This window comes from Monodelphis domestica, chromosome 2, assembly GCF_027887165.1.
Source record: "Monodelphis domestica isolate mMonDom1 chromosome 2, mMonDom1.pri, whole genome shotgun sequence".
Taxonomy (NCBI): Eukaryota; Metazoa; Chordata; class Mammalia; order Didelphimorphia; family Didelphidae; genus Monodelphis; species Monodelphis domestica.
In genome coordinates this window covers 268426370-268446919 of record NC_077228.1, presented here as the reverse complement: position 1 = coordinate 268446919, position 20550 = coordinate 268426370, and the positions used below count along the sequence as shown (strand labels likewise).

General features: G+C 37.5%; 1 pseudogene; it reads right to left on the bottom strand.

Annotated features, from left to right (window-relative positions):
• Window positions 1-222: 222 nt before the first annotated feature.
• Window positions 223-6052, bottom strand: LOC100026254 (H-2 class II histocompatibility antigen, A-R alpha chain-like; annotated as a pseudogene).
• Between the last annotated feature and the right edge of the window lie 14498 nt (window positions 6053-20550).

Sequence of the window (20550 nt, the reverse complement as noted above, 5' to 3'; positions counted from 1 at the left end):
TTTCCATTATTTATCTTTCTTGAAAAAAGGTTCTTACTTGGAATAGGAAATACCAGGAGGCTGTTGGAGTCTGGACTCTTTCCCCAGGCCATAATCTTCCCCCTCCCAGTTCTCCACCCAACTCAATCCACTGCTATCACATCTTAGAGTCTTCTTTCTCCTTTCAGTAAGTATTCCTATTTTCTCCATTATCTAATATTCTCTGAAACCTTCCCTAATGCCTTATGGTGACTCATAGGGGCTCTTGAGGCCAAGGGTGGGAGAAGCTGTCCCAATCGTGCTCCTGGCAATAAGGATGGTACCAACAATAATGCCCAATAGACCCACAGTCAGATCTAGGGCACAGGTAAGAGTCTCTGTTGTCTCTGGCAGAGGGATTGGCATCAGGGACTCTGGAAAGAGAGATAGTCCTGGGGTGAGAAGGCACAGCAGTGCATATGGTGAAAGTGGTCTGGGAAGAGAGAATGTTAAGTGTCCAGGAGTTGTAGATTCTGAGAAAAGGGTATGACCTGTCAACATGGAATCTAGAAGCCCCCAAACTTGAAAGGCTCCAAGTTTGACCTTGTCTTGTGAGAGTCTCTTCTGGAGGGAAAGTCCAACCTCAGGAGTCTCAGACTAACAATGGACCTTAAAGTAGTTTAGGTGGGGAGGGCTAATCCCATCAGGTGTTAAGTATCTCTTTTGTCCTAATGGTTTCTCCCCTTAGGCCAAAGTCCTTTACTTACTTAGCCCAGCCCTTGGAAGGTCTTTCCCTTTTATGACCATTGTAAAGCATCAGCTCTTCACTGTGATTCCTGTCTGGAACTCCTCATTTTCCTTTGTTACCATTGTAAAGCCACTCAACTATCCCTCTCATCCTCAGTCCCCCTGTTCCCCTAGAAAGGTATTTAAGCTTCCCAATTTTAATGACTCTTAGGAGTATAGGAGTAGTAATCTAGTGACACACCCAGGAGTTTAATGACCAGAGCTGCCAGAGTTTGGGACTCTGCATCATGGGCTGATAGTGCACAGCTCTGTGAGGAGGCCTAAATTTAGTGCTAAACTCCTTTCCTTAATTAAAGAGTGGTTTTTCTGACTATTTAGTAGTTCCATGTTTTTTCCCAGTTATCAGACCCAAGGTAGGTTACTTACTTCTTAGAGAGAGGGAAGAATATATCAATTTTGGACGTAGGGGGAGGAAGACCATTGGGAGGGCAATTGAATAAAGGACTCCTTACCCCAATGTTTAAGGAGTGACTTCTCAAAGCCCCAGTGCTCCACCTTGCAGCCATAGGCATCTTCAGTTGAAGGAATGAAGGTGAGGTAGCTCAGTTTCTGAAAAGAGTTGTCAGTCTGGGGATAGAAGTTGGTCTCCATCACACCTGTAGTGACTGTCTGTCCATTTTGAAGCCATGTGATGTTGATTACAGGTGGGAAGATGTTGTTTATAAAACAAATGAGTGTGTTTGGCTGGCCCAGTTCAATGGAAGTTCTTGAACACAATCACCTCAGGAACTTCTAAAATGGACACATGACTTTGATGAGAATTTCCTTCAATAGCCTCGTGCCATTGAACCAATTCCCAAAGCAAATCCCCAAGATGAGCTGGAAAGACTTCAGCATTCTCTGCTTTTGTCCTTCTCATCTAAAAAAAAAAATCTAGTTATGATATTAGTGAGAACTCTTCTCTTGTTTGGGGAGAGAGCCATGGAGAATGTATGTACATATTGTGCTCCAGGGAGAAAAGGGAATATGTACTTCTAGGAAGGTCATGACTTAGCCAAGGTACTAAGGAGGTTCTGTGACAGAACAAAATTTACTAGAAAGAGAAAAAGAAGCATTATTGATTCTGGCTTCAAAATGCAAACTTTTGTGGCTCTTCCCGGAAAAGGGGGAAGTCATCTGTAAGATGGGAGAGAATTTCTCATTCATGGAGCTAAAAAGGTAGTGAGAAAAATTGGGGGTGATAGAGAAAGTGGGTATCATCAAGATTACTTGGGTACCATTTGTGGCAGCAGTGTAATTAGATTCTCTCAGCAGTAAGTCCAAGATATTCTTCATCATAGCAAAGTTTCTCAGTCCTCCCTGGGGGTCAAACTTGGCAAAATTGCCAAACTCAGGTTTTCACCACACAGTCTCCTTCTTCTTGAGATCCACATAGAATAGTTCTTCCTCATCAAAATCATTTGTGTACTGGCCTGAGGGCCCATAAGACTGGTAGACAGTTGTGCCAAACGTGCCCACGTGGTCAGCTGGTGGGAGAGGGAGAAGGGGGAAAAAATGGGAATGGGAAAGAAAGTCACTACTTGCATGATGATCAGAACTTGAGGCCCAGAGAGTGAGGGTACAAATCAGGAGACATTCTGAGAATAGAATTTTGGGCTGTGTTCAGTTTCATGGAATTGATGGATTTAGGAGACACATACAGCATATACAGCAGGAATAGTACTGAAAAATATCACAGATACATAAAGATTCCTGCTATTATTAGGGGCAGCTAGATGGTAGTAGATAGAGTAATAGGCTTGGAGTCAGAAAGACCTAAATTCAAGTATGACTTCAGATACTCACTCACCAGGTGTGTGACTGTTGGTTAGTCAAATTTGTATTTGCTTCAGTTTCCTTATCTGTTAAAATGGGGATAATAATAGCACTTGCCTTCCAGGATTGTTGTGACAACCAAATGAGATAATAATTGTATAGTGCCTAATACATAGTAACACATAGGGATTTAGCCCTCTAGAGAGCTGGTAAATTTACTAAAATTTACTAAATTGACTACTAGAGTAAATTTACTAAAAGCAAAGTGCAAAGCAACTGTAGTAGGTAGTAAAAGATGAGAGAAAAGAAAGAATGAAAATGAGAAAAAAAAGAAGGTAAATTCATCCCTAAATTCCTCTTTCTCAGTATTCTCTCTTCTGATCATGAAGAACTTAGGGATGAATTTGGAAGGACAATAAAGATAAATTCACAATTAAAACATTTTGAATTCAGATTTTATGTACAGGAAAGGCCTAAAAACTTTCTTGATAGATCTAGAAAGTAGGGGCAGCTAGGTGGCTTAGTGAATTGAGAACTGTGCCCAGAAATGGGAGGTCTTCGATTCAAATCTGGCATCATTCACTTCCTAGCTGTGTGACCCTGGGCAAGTAATTTTACTCCCATTGCCTAGCCCTTACCACTCTTCTGCCTTGGAACCAATACACAGTATTGATTCTAAGATGGAAGGTAAGGGTTTAAAAAAATTAAGTAAAAAAATAAATCTAGAAAGTAATATTTATACTATGGCATGCATGATCTATATGCTGTCCTAACTAGTCCCCAGCTTTACAGATTTGGGAACTTTCATGTTGTAGTAGAAAGAACATCAAATTCGAAGAGCTGTGGCTTCAAATCCTACTTCTGGCATCTACTAGTTATATGAATATGGATAAATCACTTGACTTTTTAGGGTCTAGATTTCTTTATCTGTAAAATGGGTAAAGTAAAAGTAAATACTATATATGTATATGTTATATATAATATATCTTCACCAAGCCCACAGGTATTATTAGTTCAATTTTATAGATGAGGAAACTGTGTCAGAGAACTTAAGACTTGCCCATGGTCATAGAGCTTGTAGTAACTTAAAGGAACATTTGAATATTTGTCTTCCTTTTTACAGACTCTGACATATCATACTGCCTTCTACTATAGGACTTACCTTATACATTGTGATGAGACTCAACCATAATGATACATGAGAAATACTCTGTAAATGTCATTATTACTAATAATATTGACTGGGTCTTTTAAAACATGATGCCCAATTTTACACTTGCAACTCTATTTTGAATTTTTACCTCTCCTGAGCTCCTGGTCCCCCTTTCCTCCCACACTCTTATCCTATTCAATTTGACTCAGTTCAGTTCAATTCAAAATTTACTCAAAACAAAGTGCATAACAACTGTATTAGGTAGTAGAGAAAAGGATGAGAAAAAAGAATGAAAATTAGAAAAAATAAAGTAATAAAAGGAAAAGAAGAAAGGGAAAAATAAAGGAGAAAGAAAGACCTGTATTTTAAAGGATTTTACATTCTTCAGAGCATGTTTATAGCATGTGTACAGATAAGGAAACACATTGTAGGGTGGCTCAAAACCCTAGAGATATATGTCCCTGGATCTACATAACTAACAAAAGCAAGAATGTAGGCTAGAAGGATGCAAGCTAGTGATTTTACCATCTTAGCTTTTCTGATTGCTCAGATTCATGTAATAGAAAGATTTCAAGAATCTTGGGATATGAGGGTAGAATAAAATCATAGTACCTCAAATCCAGACAGCCTTTTCAGGCTTGTTGAAAGTCCCTAGCATTACATCATGGAGATGTTTCTATCTGTAGGGTTTGAATTTTATTATGAGCTATCAAGTCCTTTCCTAGACTACATCATCAGGAAATATATAGAATAAAAACCAGCATTTTAGCCTGTCTGTAATAAAAATAACTAATACTTACCTAACATTAGGTTTACAAATGCTTTATTTATGCTATTTTATTTTATCTTCAAAACAATCCTGTGAGGTAGGTATAATTACCATCCCCATTTTACAGAGGAAATAAAGATAAACAGAGGTTAAGTGGCTATTCAGGCTCACAGAGCTACTTATGTATTTAAAACTGAATTTGAACTCAGATCTGGATCTGGCATTCTGACCATTGCACCACTTCTACAAAATCTTGAAATATTGCACACAAACATCGATGTATTTCAAGAAACACATAGAAACTGGAGAATTGGACAAAGAAAATCATAATGATCAAAGGGTTAGACACAAAAAACTTTTTTGAGTCTCTTCACTGTAAAAAGATGAAAATTGAAAAGTGATAGTAGGATGGGAACACAAAATGAAATAATGAATGCTATAGAAAAATGAAGTTGTTCCCAAATCCACAATTTATAGAACTGGGTTCCCCTGATCTATCTCTATAACTTTCATAGTTTGTACTTTGAAAATACTCTAAAGAGCATTTCCCACCTAAAGGTGGGGAAAATGCTACATTTCATGCTTCTAGACACATAATTTCCTCTAAGATAAAATATAAATTCTTTGATTTGGATTTAAAGCTCCTTAGCAATCTAATTTCAGCCTCCCTTGTGAGATTTAATTATTCATTACTCTCTACACATTTTACCATCCAGTCAAATTGGCCCATTGGCTGATGCTTCACTCTTGGTTATTCCTTCTCCCATTTTGATGCCTCTGTACAGATAATAGTTCAACTCAAGTGCTGCCATATAGAGGAGGCTATTCCTGACCCCTCCATTTACTGGCATCTCCTCCAGCTTCGATTTCCTCATATTTATTCTATATTCATTTTAATCTCTCTCTCTCTCTCTCTCTCTCTCTCTCTCTCTCTCTCTCTCTCTCTCTCTCTCTCTCTCTCTCTCTCTCTCCCTCCCTCTCATAAATCTACATATATGTATATATTCTTTCCCACTGAGAATATAAGCTCCTGGATGTCAGAAACTGGTTTATTTTTTTCTTTGTACCTATAAACTAGGACATACTTAATTCATGCTCTTTGGTTGAATGACTGAAAGAGAAAGTTCATGGAAATCTTGGGAACTCATAAAGAAGACAAAAACTAAACACTAATAAGCTTAGATAAATTTATGGTTAACGAATTGATAAATAAATTAAAATTTAAAATTATTATAAATAAAAACTACAATTCCAGGGTATTCTAATAAATTTCACCATCATCTTTGGAATCAATTGCCAATATTGATTTTGATATTTGACTCAATACCTGAGGGGGGGGAGAAAGGGAGTCACAGCATCTTCCTCACTTCGCCCATGGAAAGTGACAATTATTCCTTAGTATACCTTCTCCCCAACATTTCCCCCTCCCCACACACACTGAGGAGATATTTAGAGTTATAGTAGCCTTTGCTGACTAGTTCCCATCCCTATCCCCTTTACTAAGCTCTATATCTCCAATACCCTCACCTTTTAATGGCCCTGACTTCCTGGGAACTCAGCAGTGTAGCCAAGATGAAGGTTCCTAGGACCAGGATTCTGTTGTGAATCATTTTCTTCCTAGGAGCTCACAGGATATTGAATCATAGCAGTGACTGCCCAGAACAGGAGGGACAATGACAGTGATGGGGCAGGGCTGGAGCTTTGGGAAGAAGGTCTTTATTGTTGACTGTGGTGGGTTACCTGAGGAGGGTTAAAATTTGACCCAGAGAGATTCAGCCAATTAAAAAGAAAATCCTGAGATGACTCCTCTATTCCTTGGGAAGCCTTTCTTTCCCCTTCGTGCAAAGTATAACTTCCTGTTATGACTTTAAGGGACTATCCATGAAGGTCAGGGTAAGGGGAAATCCTGTTAGAGGTTACTCTCCTTACAGAACACTTCTACAGGGGGCATTTGAGGGAAGTGACAGTCTTACTTTCAGGTTACTTATGGAGGTGGCCTTTGATATAATGTGATAGGAGGGGTATATGGTACCCCCAAAGCATTTTTCCTACTGGTTTACTATGGTGACAGAAATCTATCAGTTATAAACTCCTGCCCTTTTAGCATGTAATCTCTAAGATTATTTGTTTAGGATCAGAAATTAAAGAAATTGGAAGAGCAATTAAAGCCTGTTTTATGTAACTGGCATCTCCAGCTTCCATTTCCTCATATTTATTCCATATTCATTTTAATATCTCTCTCTGTCTCTGTCTCTCTGTCTCTGTCTCTGTCTCTGTCTCTGTCTCTGTCTCTGTCTCTCTCTCTCTCTCTCATAGATCTACATATATGTATATATTCTTTCCTTTAATAGGTGAGGAACCTGGGTCCCAGAGAGGTTAAGTGACTTGCACAAAAGGGCTAATTGACAGAAGCAGGACTTTGACTCAGGTTCTGTGAAGTAAAATGGTTAAGCAAACCATTGGCAGTCATTTCTGCTATTGCAGAATCACAGAATCTAATAAGTGGGAAAGATGTCAGAGATCATTTAATCCAACCCATAATTGAAGAGGAATCTCCTTTACAACACATCCAACAAATGGTCATCTAACCACTCCCTGAAGACCTTCAGTGAAGTAGAATAGATGAAGGAGGAAAGGAAACGAGTCTTTATTAAAGTGCCTACTATCTATGCTGAACACATTACAACTATCTTATTTGATCCTCACAACAATCCTGAGACGTAAGTGCCATGTTGTTGTTGAGTCATTTAAGTTCAACTCTTCATGGTCCCTGTGTGGTTTTCTTGGCCAATATACTGGAACAGTTTGCCATTTCCTTCTTCAGCTTATTTTATAGATGAGAAACTGAGGCAAACAAGGTTAAATGATTTGCCCAGGATCACACAGCTAGGAAGTATCTGAAGCCAGATTTGAACTCAGGAAGATGAGTTCTCCTGATTCTAGGTCTGACACTTTATGCCCTGGACTGCTTAGTAACCTAGGTACTATAATTATTCCCATTTTATAGTTGAGAAAACTGAGGTTAAGTGACTTGACAGGGTAAGAGGGCTGATAAATGTCTGAGCCTGGATTTGAACTTAGGCCTGCCCGACACTCTTAGTCCAGGGCTCTAACCACTAACCCATCTAGCTGTCTCAAGAGAGATGACTAGAATGGGAAATTGACTTGAGGTCATGCTATATAAGGATCTATTGAAGAAATTGGGAGTATTTAGCTTAGGGAAGAAAAGAATGAGAGGGGATATGATGGCTATTTTCACGTCTTTATAGGTATTATATTGAAAAGGGATAGAACTAGCAGCAAAAGTTGAAAGTCAGTATTTGTCTTGAAATACAGAAAAACTTCCTAATCCTCAGAGTTATATAAATGTGAGGATAAAGGATATTGTATTTCTTGCCTTCTCAATGAGTAGAGGAGGGGGTAGAGAGAGAAAATTTGGAAGTAAAAATAAAATAAAATTGATTTTTTTAAAAAAGAAGCATAATAAACAAAAATTGGAGTTAAATCCAAGCAAAAATAAAGACAGTATCTCCCTCAAGGAGCTTGCATTCTAAGAAGACTTTACACATACGTTGTGGACTTCAGCTTATTTTGAGATTTTAAATTCCTGACTTTATTGTCACAGGATTGAGTCATTCTTCTGTATTCTTCCTGAGTCATCTCACTTTGTGCTTATCTTCTTAAATATGTCTTTAAAAATCTAAATTGGTAGATGAGTTTACTGCACACACACACACACAAAACAATTTCTTTAGACAGTTCTTCCTGTCCTTGGAACCTCACTGGCATTATGCATGACACTATGATTTCCATCTTGAGAGCTTCCCATTCCTTTGAGATACTCTCTAGGTTCTCTCTGAACTCTGACACCTGTTCTCCCACAAGCTAGAGTGTAAATCCAATTATGCCTCAGAAGAGTGGTGGTCTTCTTCATGAACTCTCTTGATAAAGGTAGACCCAAATTCCTCTTTTTTTTTTTTTTTAACCCTTACATTCTATCTTGGAGTCAATACTGTGCATTGGCTCCAAGGCAGAAGAGTGATAAGGGCTAGGCAATGGGGGTTAAGTGACTTGCCCAGGGTCACACAGCTGGGAAGAGTCTGAAGCCAGATTTAAACTTAGGACCTCCCATCTCTAGTCCTGGCTCTCAATCCACTGAGCTACCCAGCTGCCCCCAAATTCCTCTTTTGCAAAATGTCAGTAACAATACTTGAGTTGTTTACATTTTTGTGTTCTTATGAGGAAGTTCTCACATTTTTACTGCATATTTCCCTTGGTCTGGAACTAATTACCATGCTTTACATAAATATAACACTGAATAGATTAAATTTAAATATTATGACTACTTCAGGAAATTTATTATTTGCACTAAGACTATGTACTATGCTGAGTATAAAAGAGGGTTGTTCTGGTGTCCCTATCTCTTTGAGAACAGGTTCAAAGAGACTCTCTCTTTTTATGGGGGGGACAAGACTTCTCTAAAGAATTAATGACTCGGGCAATCCCTTGGTGAGGAAACAAGCTTTATTGAGAGAGGGAGGCAGGTGGTGGAATGGCTCTGGTGATGGAGTGACCATGGTGATGGAAAGGCTTGGTGATAGAAAAGTTTGATGATGGAAAGAAGTGGTGATGGAAAGATCATGGCAATGGAAAGAACTGGTGTTTAAAAGGCCCTCAAAGTTTTTCAGGAATACTTTTTATCTTGATTAGTTAATGAGGAAGGGACCATTTGTTTGGGCAGTTATTGCCTGTGTTTCCAAGGAACTGATGCCACTTTACCCCCAGTTCACTTTGGTCTGCATGGCTCACCTTGTTTCCCCACTGGGGGGTGGTAGTGAAAATTGCAATGTAAATGGGATGCTAATGATAATGTTGGTCACCCTAATATAACTTCAGGTTACTTTTGACTGATTCTACAAAGATTTCAAAGGAATGAACCTAGTCCTATGTGATTGGGAAACTGAACCACCCATACTTGCTGCTCAGAGACTTCCAACCAAGGACTTAAGCTTAGGTTATGTCTAAAGATTGATGTGAGGAATTCCCTCATAATTGTGAATCTTAGCCACTCATATGTCTTATCTGACAGGTGGCCCCATGCTAATCATCGAGTTATTGTTTCCATTTTCCTTTGCTTGTTTTCAGCTATTTGGCAGTGTTTAGTAGCACACTTCATCCCACAGCACTCTTTTTCCACTTACCTTTACCTGATGAAAGCACTCAAAGATTTTAAAGCTTTTTAAATAAAATAAAATTTAAATTTAAATTTTTTTAAAATTTTAAAATTTTAATCTGGGTGTGAGTGAGTGAGAAGTAACAAAAATCACCTGGGACTCATTGCTTAGACACCATAATAAGTGAGAGAAACTGACTCTCATCTGAGATGTGACCTTTTCTACAGAAAGGGGACATCTGGATAAACATCTTAGGGAGTGACTAAACACCTAAACTCATAAATTACATCCAATGTCACAAAACACCTTATTTAGAGAGACATCTATCAAAAGTAAGAATTAACATGGGTAGAAGAACTTGGTCATCCATTTTTCTTTTCATTTTCAGGAAAAAATACTTTGACACTAGTAGAGGATTAACACTACTTAAGGTAGGACAGAAGAGCAGGATCAATTTAAGTGATGCCATTAGTGGAACTAATTTAGGGGTATGGAATACAGCCATTCACACCTTGCTTTGTCTTGATAAGATATCTAATACTGATCTCTCTCTACCTTGATGGAGAATTCTAGTCTCACATCTACCTTTGGGACATTCCTCAATATAATCATGTATTTAGTTCTCACTATGTACAAAACTGTACAAAACCTTGTGCCATGCATATTCAGGGGTGGAAATAAGATTATTTATTTGAGAAGTGGGCTGGAGTCTATATCCCTGTCTTAAATGGGAGCACAGTGCCTGATCTGGACAACCAAGGGTCAGTTCAAAGCAATGCATTTGCAATGTTGAACTTACGTATGGAAAGAAAATCCAATCGAGTACTCCTTATGCCTTTCTCTTCCCTCCCATACCCTACACAACATTTTGGAGTCCTCAGAATTTATAGGTCTATGAGCTTTTATCAGCTGCTAGCAAGTTTCTAAAAGGTATCATTAAAAGAATGATTTGAGAACATTGGAAAAGGAAGCAGTGAATAGGTAAGTATACACAGATTTACCAAGAACAGGTCAGACCAGATTACCCCTATTTCCTGTTCTGTAACAGGATTATAAAATTGGTAGATCAGAAAAATATGGCTGAAAGTTTAATTTGATTTTATTGAATAATTTGAGAAATTCTCTGATGCTTATCTTGTGAGCAAGATGAAGGAAGAGACGTGGTTTAGATCATGAGTTTGTAGTTAATAAGTGGCCAGATGCAAAGAATAGTCATCAGTAATTTGATTTACCCTTGGAACTTTGGTTATCAAACTTTTTTTCTTGCTTATACCATAGTATCCTTGGTTATGAGAAATTTTGGCACCCTGAATGTTTACACTGTCAACAAAAAGGAGTTCCTGGACAGATGGTGTTCTTGATCTATTTCCTGAACTTTGAGATTTTTATACCCCTTTGTCTTTTCTCCCTAAACTTTCCCTTCCCCCCCTTTCTCTTTGAAGAACTAATAGTGAAAATTGAAAAAAAAAACCACATTTGTGGTTTTTTGGATAAAACTATTTACTATGGTACCTTATTATCTGTGCTTACCCAGGAAGACCAGGCCGAAACTGTAGCTTGGGGAGTAGGAGGGTTGTAGAAAGAAGGAAGGATTGGGGCAAGTTTTTAAGTTGATCATACCAAGTCAGAGAACCCCTTACTTAGAAAGTTCCCTATTTCAGGGAACTATGTTTGGCACTATGCTATTTAACAATTTTATCAAACACTGTAAAAGGGAATTCTTTGTTCTCTTTGAAGTTACACTAATGAAAAGGGAATCATTTATTCTCTTTGCCTAGTTGGAGTTAACACTTTGGTTAACAATAACTTTGAATCAACACAAGTTTGAACTAGGTGGAAGAGCTTGCAAACCACTTAGTGAATCCACACCCTACCTAGTGCTAGGTGAAAAGCCAGCAAGATACTTGGAGAGTTCCACCCTTTTTTCTAAATTAAACAGTCAGAAACTTGTGAATTCTTTTAAGAGTTCACACCATCAGAAATTGTGAACCCTTTTGATTAGTATTCACCTCACCAGAAGGTGCCAACTAGTTCCCACAAACACTGCCCTCTGGACAGTGCTAGACAATTTGGAAGCTGTAATTGACCCCTGTGAAGAGGGGAGGAAACAAGAAGTCACCATAAAAGGCCCTGAATTTCTGAGGCTAGGGGATTGGACTCCGAGAGAGGACTCCAAGAAAGGAGCTGACTTCAATAAGGTCGGCTCAAAGAAGAAAGTTGGACTCCAGAGTCACCTTTAGCTCCAGTCATTGTCTTGTCCTGCTTCTTGGAGGGAACTTGGGTAAGTGGATAACTGGCTTTCTCTTTGTCTTCCGGAGAGAGTTTAATTCCAGTTGAAGGTTAACAAGTCCTGACTGAGCCAAGCCTGGAAGCAGAAAAATGCAATGCTACAAAATGGATAGAGATTCAAAGCAAAGTTGAGAAAAATGAAAGATTTTTGAGACAGATCAAAGAGCAAAGCATCTAAGAATCATGGATCCTTTAAGCTTACTTAAAAGTAACCAGGTCATAAGTTTGCATTGTTACTATGGGATTTTTATTTATTACTATTATTATATTTTATTTGATCATTTCCAAGCATTATTCATTAAAGACGAAGATCATTTTCTTTTCCTCCCCCTGCACTCCCCATAGCCGATGTGTGATTCCACTGGGTATCTCATGTGTTCTTGATTCGAATCCATTGCCTTGTTGTTAGTATTTGCATTAGAGTGTTCCTTTAGAGTCTCTCCTCTGTCATGTCCCCTCAAACCGCTGTAGTCAGGCAGTTGCTTTTCCTCGGTGTTTCTACTCCCACAGTTTGTCCTCTGCTTATGAATAGTGTTTTTTCTCCTAGATCCCTGCAGATTGTTCAGCGACATTACACCACCACTAATGGAGAAGTCCATTACGTTCGATTATACCACAGTGTGTTTGTCTCTGTGTACAATGTTCTCCTGGTTCTGCTGCTCTCGCTCTGCATCACTTCCTGGAGGTTGTTCCAGTCTCCATGGAACTCCTCCACTTTATTATTCCTTTGAGCACAATAGTATTCCATCACCAACATATATCACAATTTGTTCAGCCATTCCCCAATTGATGGGCATCCCCTCCTTTTCCAATTTTTGGCCACCACAAAGAGCGCAGCTATGAATATTCTTGTACAAGTCTTTTTGTCCATTATCTCTTTGGGGTACAAACCCAGCAGTGCTATGGCTGGATCAAAGGGCAGACAGTCTTTTATCGCCCTTTGGGCATAGTTCTAAATTGCCCTCCAGAATGGTTGGATCAATTCACAACTCCACCAGCAATGAATTAATGTCCCTACTTTGCCACATCCCCTCCAGCATTCATTACTTTCCTTTGCTGTTATGTTAGCCAATCTGCTAGGTGTGAGGTGATACCTCAGAGTTGTTTTGATTTGCATCTCTCTGATTATAAGAGATTTAGAACACTTCTTCATATGCTTATTAATAGTTTTGATTTCTTTGTCTGAAAATTGCCTATCCATGTCCCTTGCCCATTTATCAATTGGAGAATGGCTTGGTTTTTTGTACAATTGATTTAGCTCTTTATAAGTTTGAGTAATTAAACCTTTGTCAGAGGTTTCTATGAAGATTTTTTCCCAATTTGTTGTTTCCCTTCTGATTTTAGTTATATTGGTTTTGTTTGTACAAAAGCTTTTTAGTTTGATGTAGTCAAAATTATTTATTTTACATTTTGTGATTCTTTCTATATCTTGCTTGGTTTTAAAGCCTTTCCCCTCCCAAAGGTCTGACATGTATACTATTCTGTGTTTACCCAATTTACTTATGGTTTCCTTCCTTATGTTTAAGTCATTCACCCATTTTGAATTTACCTTGGTGTAGGGTGTGAGGTGTTGGTCAATACCTAATCTCTCCCACACTGTCTTCCAATTTTCCCAGCAGTTTTTATCGAATAATGGATTTTTGTCCCAAAAGCTGGGATCTTTGGGTTTATCGTATACTGTCTTGCTGAGGTTGTGTGCCCCCAGTCTATTCCACTGATCCTCCTTTCTGTCTCTTAGCCAGTACCAAATTGTTTTGATGACTGCTGCTTTGTAATATAGTTTAAGGTCTGGGACTGCAAGGCCCCCATCATTTGTGTTTTTTTTTCATTATTTCCCTGGATATCCTTGATCTTTTGTTCTTCCAAATGAACTTTGTTATGGTTTTTTCTAAATCAGTGAAGAAATATTTTGGGAGTTCAATGGGTATGGCACTAAATAGGTAAATAAGTTTGGGTAGGAAGGTCATTTTTATTATATTGGCTCATCCTATCCATGAGCAGTTAATGTTTTTCCAATTGCTCAAGTCTAGTTTTAGTTGTGTGGAGAGTGTTTTGTAGTTGTGTTCATATAGTTCCTGTGTTTGTCTAGGGAGATAGATTCCTAGGTATTATATTTTGTCTGAGGTGATTTTGAATGGTATTTCTCTTTCTAGTTTTTGCTGCTGAGCTGTGTTGGAGATATATAGAAAAGCTGATGACTTATGTGGGTTTATTTTGTATCCTGCAACTTTGCTAAAGTTGTTGATTATTTCAATTAGCTTTTTGGTTGAATCTCTAGGATTCTTTAAGTAGACCATCATGTCATCTGCAAAGAGTGATAACTTGGTCTCCTCCTTGCCTATTTTGATGCCTTCTATTTCTTTTTCTTCTCTAATTGCTACTGCTAGTGTTTCTAGTACAATGTCAAATAGTAGAGGTGATAATGGGCATCCTTGTTACACTCCTGTTCTTATTGGGAATGCATCTAGTTTATCCCCATTGCAGATGATATTAGCTGATGGTTTTAGATATATACTGTTTATTATTTTTAGGAATGACCCTTCTATTCCTATGCTTTCTAGTGTTTTTAATAGGAATGGGTGTTGTATTTTATCAAAGGCTGTTTCTGCATCTATTGAGATAATCATGTGATTTTTGTTAGTTTGCTTGTTGATGTGGTCAATTATGTGGATGGTTTTCCTAATATTGAACCAGCCCTGCATCCCTGGTATAAATCCTACTTGATCATGGTGAATGATCCTTCTGATCACTTGCTGGAGTCTTTTTGCTAGTATCCTATTTAAGATTTTTGCATCTATATTCATTAGGGAGATTGGCCTATAGTTTTCTTTCTCTGTTTTTGACCTGCCTGGTTTTGGCATCAGAACCATGTTTGTGTCGTAAAATGAATTTGGTAGAACTCCTTCTTGGCTTATTATGTCAAATAGTTTGTATAGTATTGGGATTAACTGTTCTCTGAATGTTTGATAGAATTCACTGGTGAATCCATCAGGCCCTGGGGATTTTTTCTTAGGAAGTTCTTTGATGGCTTGTTGGATTTCATTTTCCGATATGGGATTATTTAAGAATTCTATTTCTTCCTCTGTTAGTCTAGGTAGTTTGTATTTTTGTATATATTCATCCATTTCTCCTAAATTGGTGTATTTATTGCCATATAATTGGGCAAGGTAATTTTTAATGATTGCCTTAATTTCCTCTTCATCGGATGTGATGTCCCCCTTTTCATCTTTGATGCTGTTAATTTGCTTTTCTTCTTTCCTTTTTTAAATTAGATTGACCAGTATTTTGTCTATTTTGTTTGTTTTTTCAAAGTACCAGCTTCTTGTCTTATTTATTAAATTAATAGTTCTATCACTTTCAATTTTATTAATTTCTCCCTTAATTTTTAGGATTTCTAGTTTGGTTTTCTGCTGCGGGGTTTTAATTTGATCTCTTTCGATTTTTTTAATTTGCATTTCCAATTGATTGATCTCTGCTCTCCCTAGTTTGTTAATATATGCACTCAGGGATATTAATTTACCTCTGATTACTGCTTTGGCTGCATCCCAAAAGGTTTGAAAGGATGTCTCATCATTGTCATTTTCCTCAATGAAATTATTAATTGTTTCTATGATTTCTTCTCTAACTAATCGATTTTGGAGTATCATATTGTTTAATTTCCAATTAGTTTTTGATTTGGTTTTCCATGTGCCATTACTGATCATTATTTTTATTGCTTTATGATCTGAAAATGCTGCATTTATTATTTCTGCTTTTCTGCATTTGTATGCCATGTTTCTGTGACCTAATGTGTGGTCAATCTTTGTGAATTTGCTATGTAGTGCTGAGAAGAAGGTGTATTCCTTTTTATCCCTATTAATTTTTCTCCATATGTCTATTAATTCTAATTTTTCTAAGATTTCATTCACTTCTTTTACCTCTTTCTTATTTGATTTTTGATTTGATTTATCTAAAATTGATAATGGTTGGTTCAAGTCTCCCACTAATATGGTTTTACTATCTATTTCTTCCTTCAATTCTCCTAGTTTCTCCATTAGAAATTTAGGTACTATATTATTTGGTGCATACATGTTGATTAGTGATAGTTCCTCATTATCTAAAGTCCCTTTTAACAAAATATAATTACCTTCCCTATCCCTTTTGATCAGGTCTATCTTTGCTTTGGCTTTATCAGATATCATGATTGCCACTCCTGCCTTCTTTCTGTCAGTTCAGGCCCAGGTCTTACTCAATCCTTTAATTCTGACCTTGTGAGTGTCTACCCGCCTCATGTGTGTTTCTTGAAGACAACATATGGTAGGGTTTTGGATTCTAATCCATTCTGCTATTCGTCTACATTTTATGGGTGAGTTCATTCCATTTACAATGTTCAAAGTTATGATTGTTACTTGTGGATTCACTGGCATTTTGATATCTTCCTCTGGTTCTGACCTTTCTTCTTTAGCTATGTCCTTTTGAACCAGTGATTTACTTTAGGTCAGTCCCCCTAGTCCCCTCCCTTGATATGCTTCCCTTTCTAGCCCCTCCCTTTTTATACTCCCTCTCCCCACCCCCTCCTTAATTTTCCTTTTTTTCTTGCCCTTTTGGATAAGATAGAATTCAGGATCCCACTGGATCTAGATGTTCTTCCCTCTCAGATTTGATTTCACTGAGAGTAAGGTTTAAGTAATTCCACTTCACGCTCTCTTCCTCCCCTTCTCATATGAAAGTTCTTCCCTTCCCCTTCCCATGTGTATCTTTTTATTGGAAAGATTATTCTATTAAGTCCCCCCTATTTCTTGAAGTAAATCTTAGTATTATCGACGGTTCCCCCCTCCCTTTCCCTTTCTTTGCCCCCACTTTCACCAAACCTGCTTAATGTCCCAATCTTTCCCTATGCATGTTTCTTCTAACTACTCTAATGATGCATACAATTTTTGAGAGTTACACAAAACATTTTCCCCACATATTAATATATATAATTTGATGTAAATGTAGTCCTTATAGAAGAAAGTTTGACTTAAAGAAAAAGATAAGATTTATCTCCTTTTTCCTTTCTTTCATATTTACCCTTTCATGTTTCTCTTGCTTTCTGTGCTTGGATATTGAATTTTCCACTAAGTTCTGGTCTTTTCTTAGCAAATGCTTGGAAATCTTCTATTTTGTTGAATGCCCATACTTTCTCCTGGAAGTATATAGTTAGTTTTGCTGGGTAGTTGATTCTTTTTTTTTTAAAATATATTTTATTTGATCATTTCCAAGCATTATTCGTTAAAGATCATTTTCTTTCCCTCCTCCCCACCCCCCATAGCCGACGCGTAAGTCCACTGGGCATTAGATGTTTTCTTGATTTGAACCCATTGCTTTGTTGATAGTATTTGCACTAGAGTGTTCATTTAGAGTCTGTCCTCTGTCATGTCCCCTCAACCTCTGTATTCAGGCAGTTGCTTTTCCTCGGTGTTTCCACTCCCATAGTTTATCCTTTGCTTATGAATGGTGTTTTTTTCTCCTGGATCCCTGCAAGTTGTTCAGGGACATTACACCGCCACTAATGGAGAAGTCCATTACGTTCGATTATACCACAGTGTATTAGTCTCTGTGTACAATGTTCTCCTGGTTCTGCTCCTCTCGCTCTGCATCACTTCCTGGAGGTTGTTCCAGTCTCCATGGAACTTCTCCACTTTATTATTCCTTTTAGCACAATAGTACTCCATCACCAACATATACCACAGTTTGTTCAGCCATTCCCCGATTGATGGGCATCCCCTCGTTTTCCAGCTTTGGGCCACCACAAAGAGCGCAGCTATGAATATTTTTGTACAAGTCTTTTTGTCCATTATCTCTTTGGGGTACAGACCCAGCAGTGCTATGGCTGGGTCAAAGGGTAGATATTCTTTTGTCGCCCTTTGGGCATAGTTCTAAATTGCCCTCCAGAATGGTTGGATCAATTCACAACTCCACCAGCAATGAATTAATGTCCCTACTTTGCCACATCCCCTCCAGCATTCATTACTTTCCTTTGCTGTAATGTTAGCCAATCTGCTAGGTGTGAGGTGATACCTCAGAGTTGTTTTGATTTGCATCTCTCTGATTATAAGAGATGTAGAGCACTTCTTCATGTGCTTGTTAATAGTTTTGATTTCTTTATCTGAGAACTGCCTATCCATGTCCCTTGCCCATTTATCAATTGGAGAATGGCTTGATTTTTTGTACAATTGATTTAGCTCATTATAAATATGAGTAATTAAACCTTTGTCAGAGGTTTCTATGAAGATTTTTTCCCAATTTGTTGTTTCCCTTCTGATTTTAGTTATATTGGTTTTGTTTGTACAAAAGCTTTTTAGTTTGATGTAGTCAAAATTATTTATTTTACATTTTGTGATTCTTTCTATATCTTGCTTGGTTTTAAAGCCTTTCCCCTCCCAAAGGTCTGACATGTATACTATTCTGTGTTTACCCAATTTACTTATGGTTTCCTTCTTTATGTTTAAGTGACTCACCCATTCTGAATTTCTCTTGGTGTAGGGTGTGAGGTGTTGATCTATTCCTAGTCTCTCCCACACTGTCTTCCAATTTTCCCAGCAGTTTTTATCAAATAGTGGATTTTTGTCCCAAAAGCTGGGATCTTTGGGTTTATCGTATACTGTCTTGCTGAGGTCGCTTCCCCCAGTCTATTCCACTGATCTTCCTTTCTGTTTCTTAGCCAGTACCAAATTGTTTTGATGACTGCTGCTTTGTAATATAGTTTTAGGTCAGGGACTGCAAGGCCCCCATCGTATGTGTTTTTTTTCATTATTTCCCTGGATATCCTTGATCTTTTGTTCTTCCAAATGAACTTTGTTATGGTTTTTTCTAAATCAGTGAAGAAGTATTTTGGTAGTTCAGTGGGTATGGCACTAAATAGATAAATAAGTTTGGGTAGGATGGTCATTTTTATTATATTGGCTCGTCCTATCCATGAGCAGTTAATGTTTTTCCATTTGTTCAGGTCTAGTTTTAGTTGTGTGGCGAGTGTTTTGTAGTTGTGTTCATATAGTTCCTGTGTTTGTCTCGGGAGATAGATTCCTAGGTATTTTATTTTGTCTAAGGTGATTTTGAATGGGATTTCTCTTTCTAGTTCTTGCTGCTGAGCTGTGTTGGAGATATATAGAAAAGCTGATGATTTATGTGGGTTTATTTTGTATCCTGCAACTTTGCTAAAGTTGTTGATTATTTCAATTAGCTTTTTGGTTGAATCTCTAGGATTCTTTAAGTAGACCATCATGTCATCCGCAAAGAGTGATAACTTGGTCTCCTCCTTGCCTATTTTGATGCCTTCAATTCCTTTATCTTCTCTAATTGCTACTGCTAGTGTTTCTAGTACAATGTCAAATAGTAGAGGTGATAATGGGCATCCTTGTTTCACTCCTGATCTTATTGGGAATGCATCTAGTTTATCCCCATTGCAGATGATATTAGCTGTTGGTTTTAGATATATACTGTTTATTATTTTTAGGAATGACCCTTCTATTCCTGTGCTTTCTAGTGTTTTTAATAGGAATGGGTGTTGTATTTTATCAAAGGCTTTTTCTGCATCTATTGAGATAATCATGTGGTTCTTGCTAGTTTGCTTGTTGATGTGGTCAATTATGTGGATGGTTTTCCTAATGTTGAACCAGCCCTGCATCCCTGGTATGAATCCTACTTGATCATGGTGAATGATCCTTCTGATCACTTGCTGGAGTCTTTTTGCTAGTATCCTATTTAAGATTTTTGCATCTATATTCATTAGGGAGATTGGCCTATAGTTTTCTTTCTCTGTTTTTGAACTGCCTGGTTTTGGAATCAGTACCATGTTTGTGTTGTAAAAGGAGTTTGGTAGAACTCCCTCTTTGCTTATTATGTCAAATAGTTTGTATAGTATTGGGGTTAACTGTTCTCTGAATGTTTGATAGAATTCACAGGTGAATCCATCAGGCCCTGGGGATTTTTTCTTAGGAAGTTCTTTGATGGCTTGATGGATTTCAATTTCTGATATGGGATTATTTAAGAATTCTATTTCCTCTTCTGTTAGTCTAGGCAGTTTGTATTTTTGTATATATTCATCCATTTCTCCTAAATTGGTGTATTTATTGCCATATAATTGGGCAAAGTAATTTCTAATGATTGCCTTAATTTCCTCCTCATTGGAGGTGCTGTCCCCCTTCTCATCTTTAATGCTGTGAATTTGCTTTTCTTCCTTCCTTTTTTTAATTAGATTGACCAGTACTTTGTCTATTTTGTTTGTTTTTTCAAAGTACCAGATTCTTGTCTTATTTATTAAATCAATAGTTCTATCACTTTCGATTTTATTAATTTCTCCCTTAATTTTTAGGATTTCTAATTTGGTTTTCTGCTGGGGGTTTTTGATTTGATCGCTTTCGAGTTTTTTCAATTGCATTTCCAATTGATTGATCTCTGCTCTCCCTTGTTTGTTAATATAAGCTTTCAGGGATATGAATTTGCCTCTGATTACCGCTTTGGCTGCATCCCAAAAGGTTTGAAAGGATGTTTCGCCATTGTCATTTTCCTTGATGAAATTATTAATTGTTTCTATGATTTCTTCTTTAACTAAACGGTTTTGGAGTATCATATTGTTTAATTTCCAATTGGTTTTAGATTTGGTTTTCCATGTACCATTACTAATC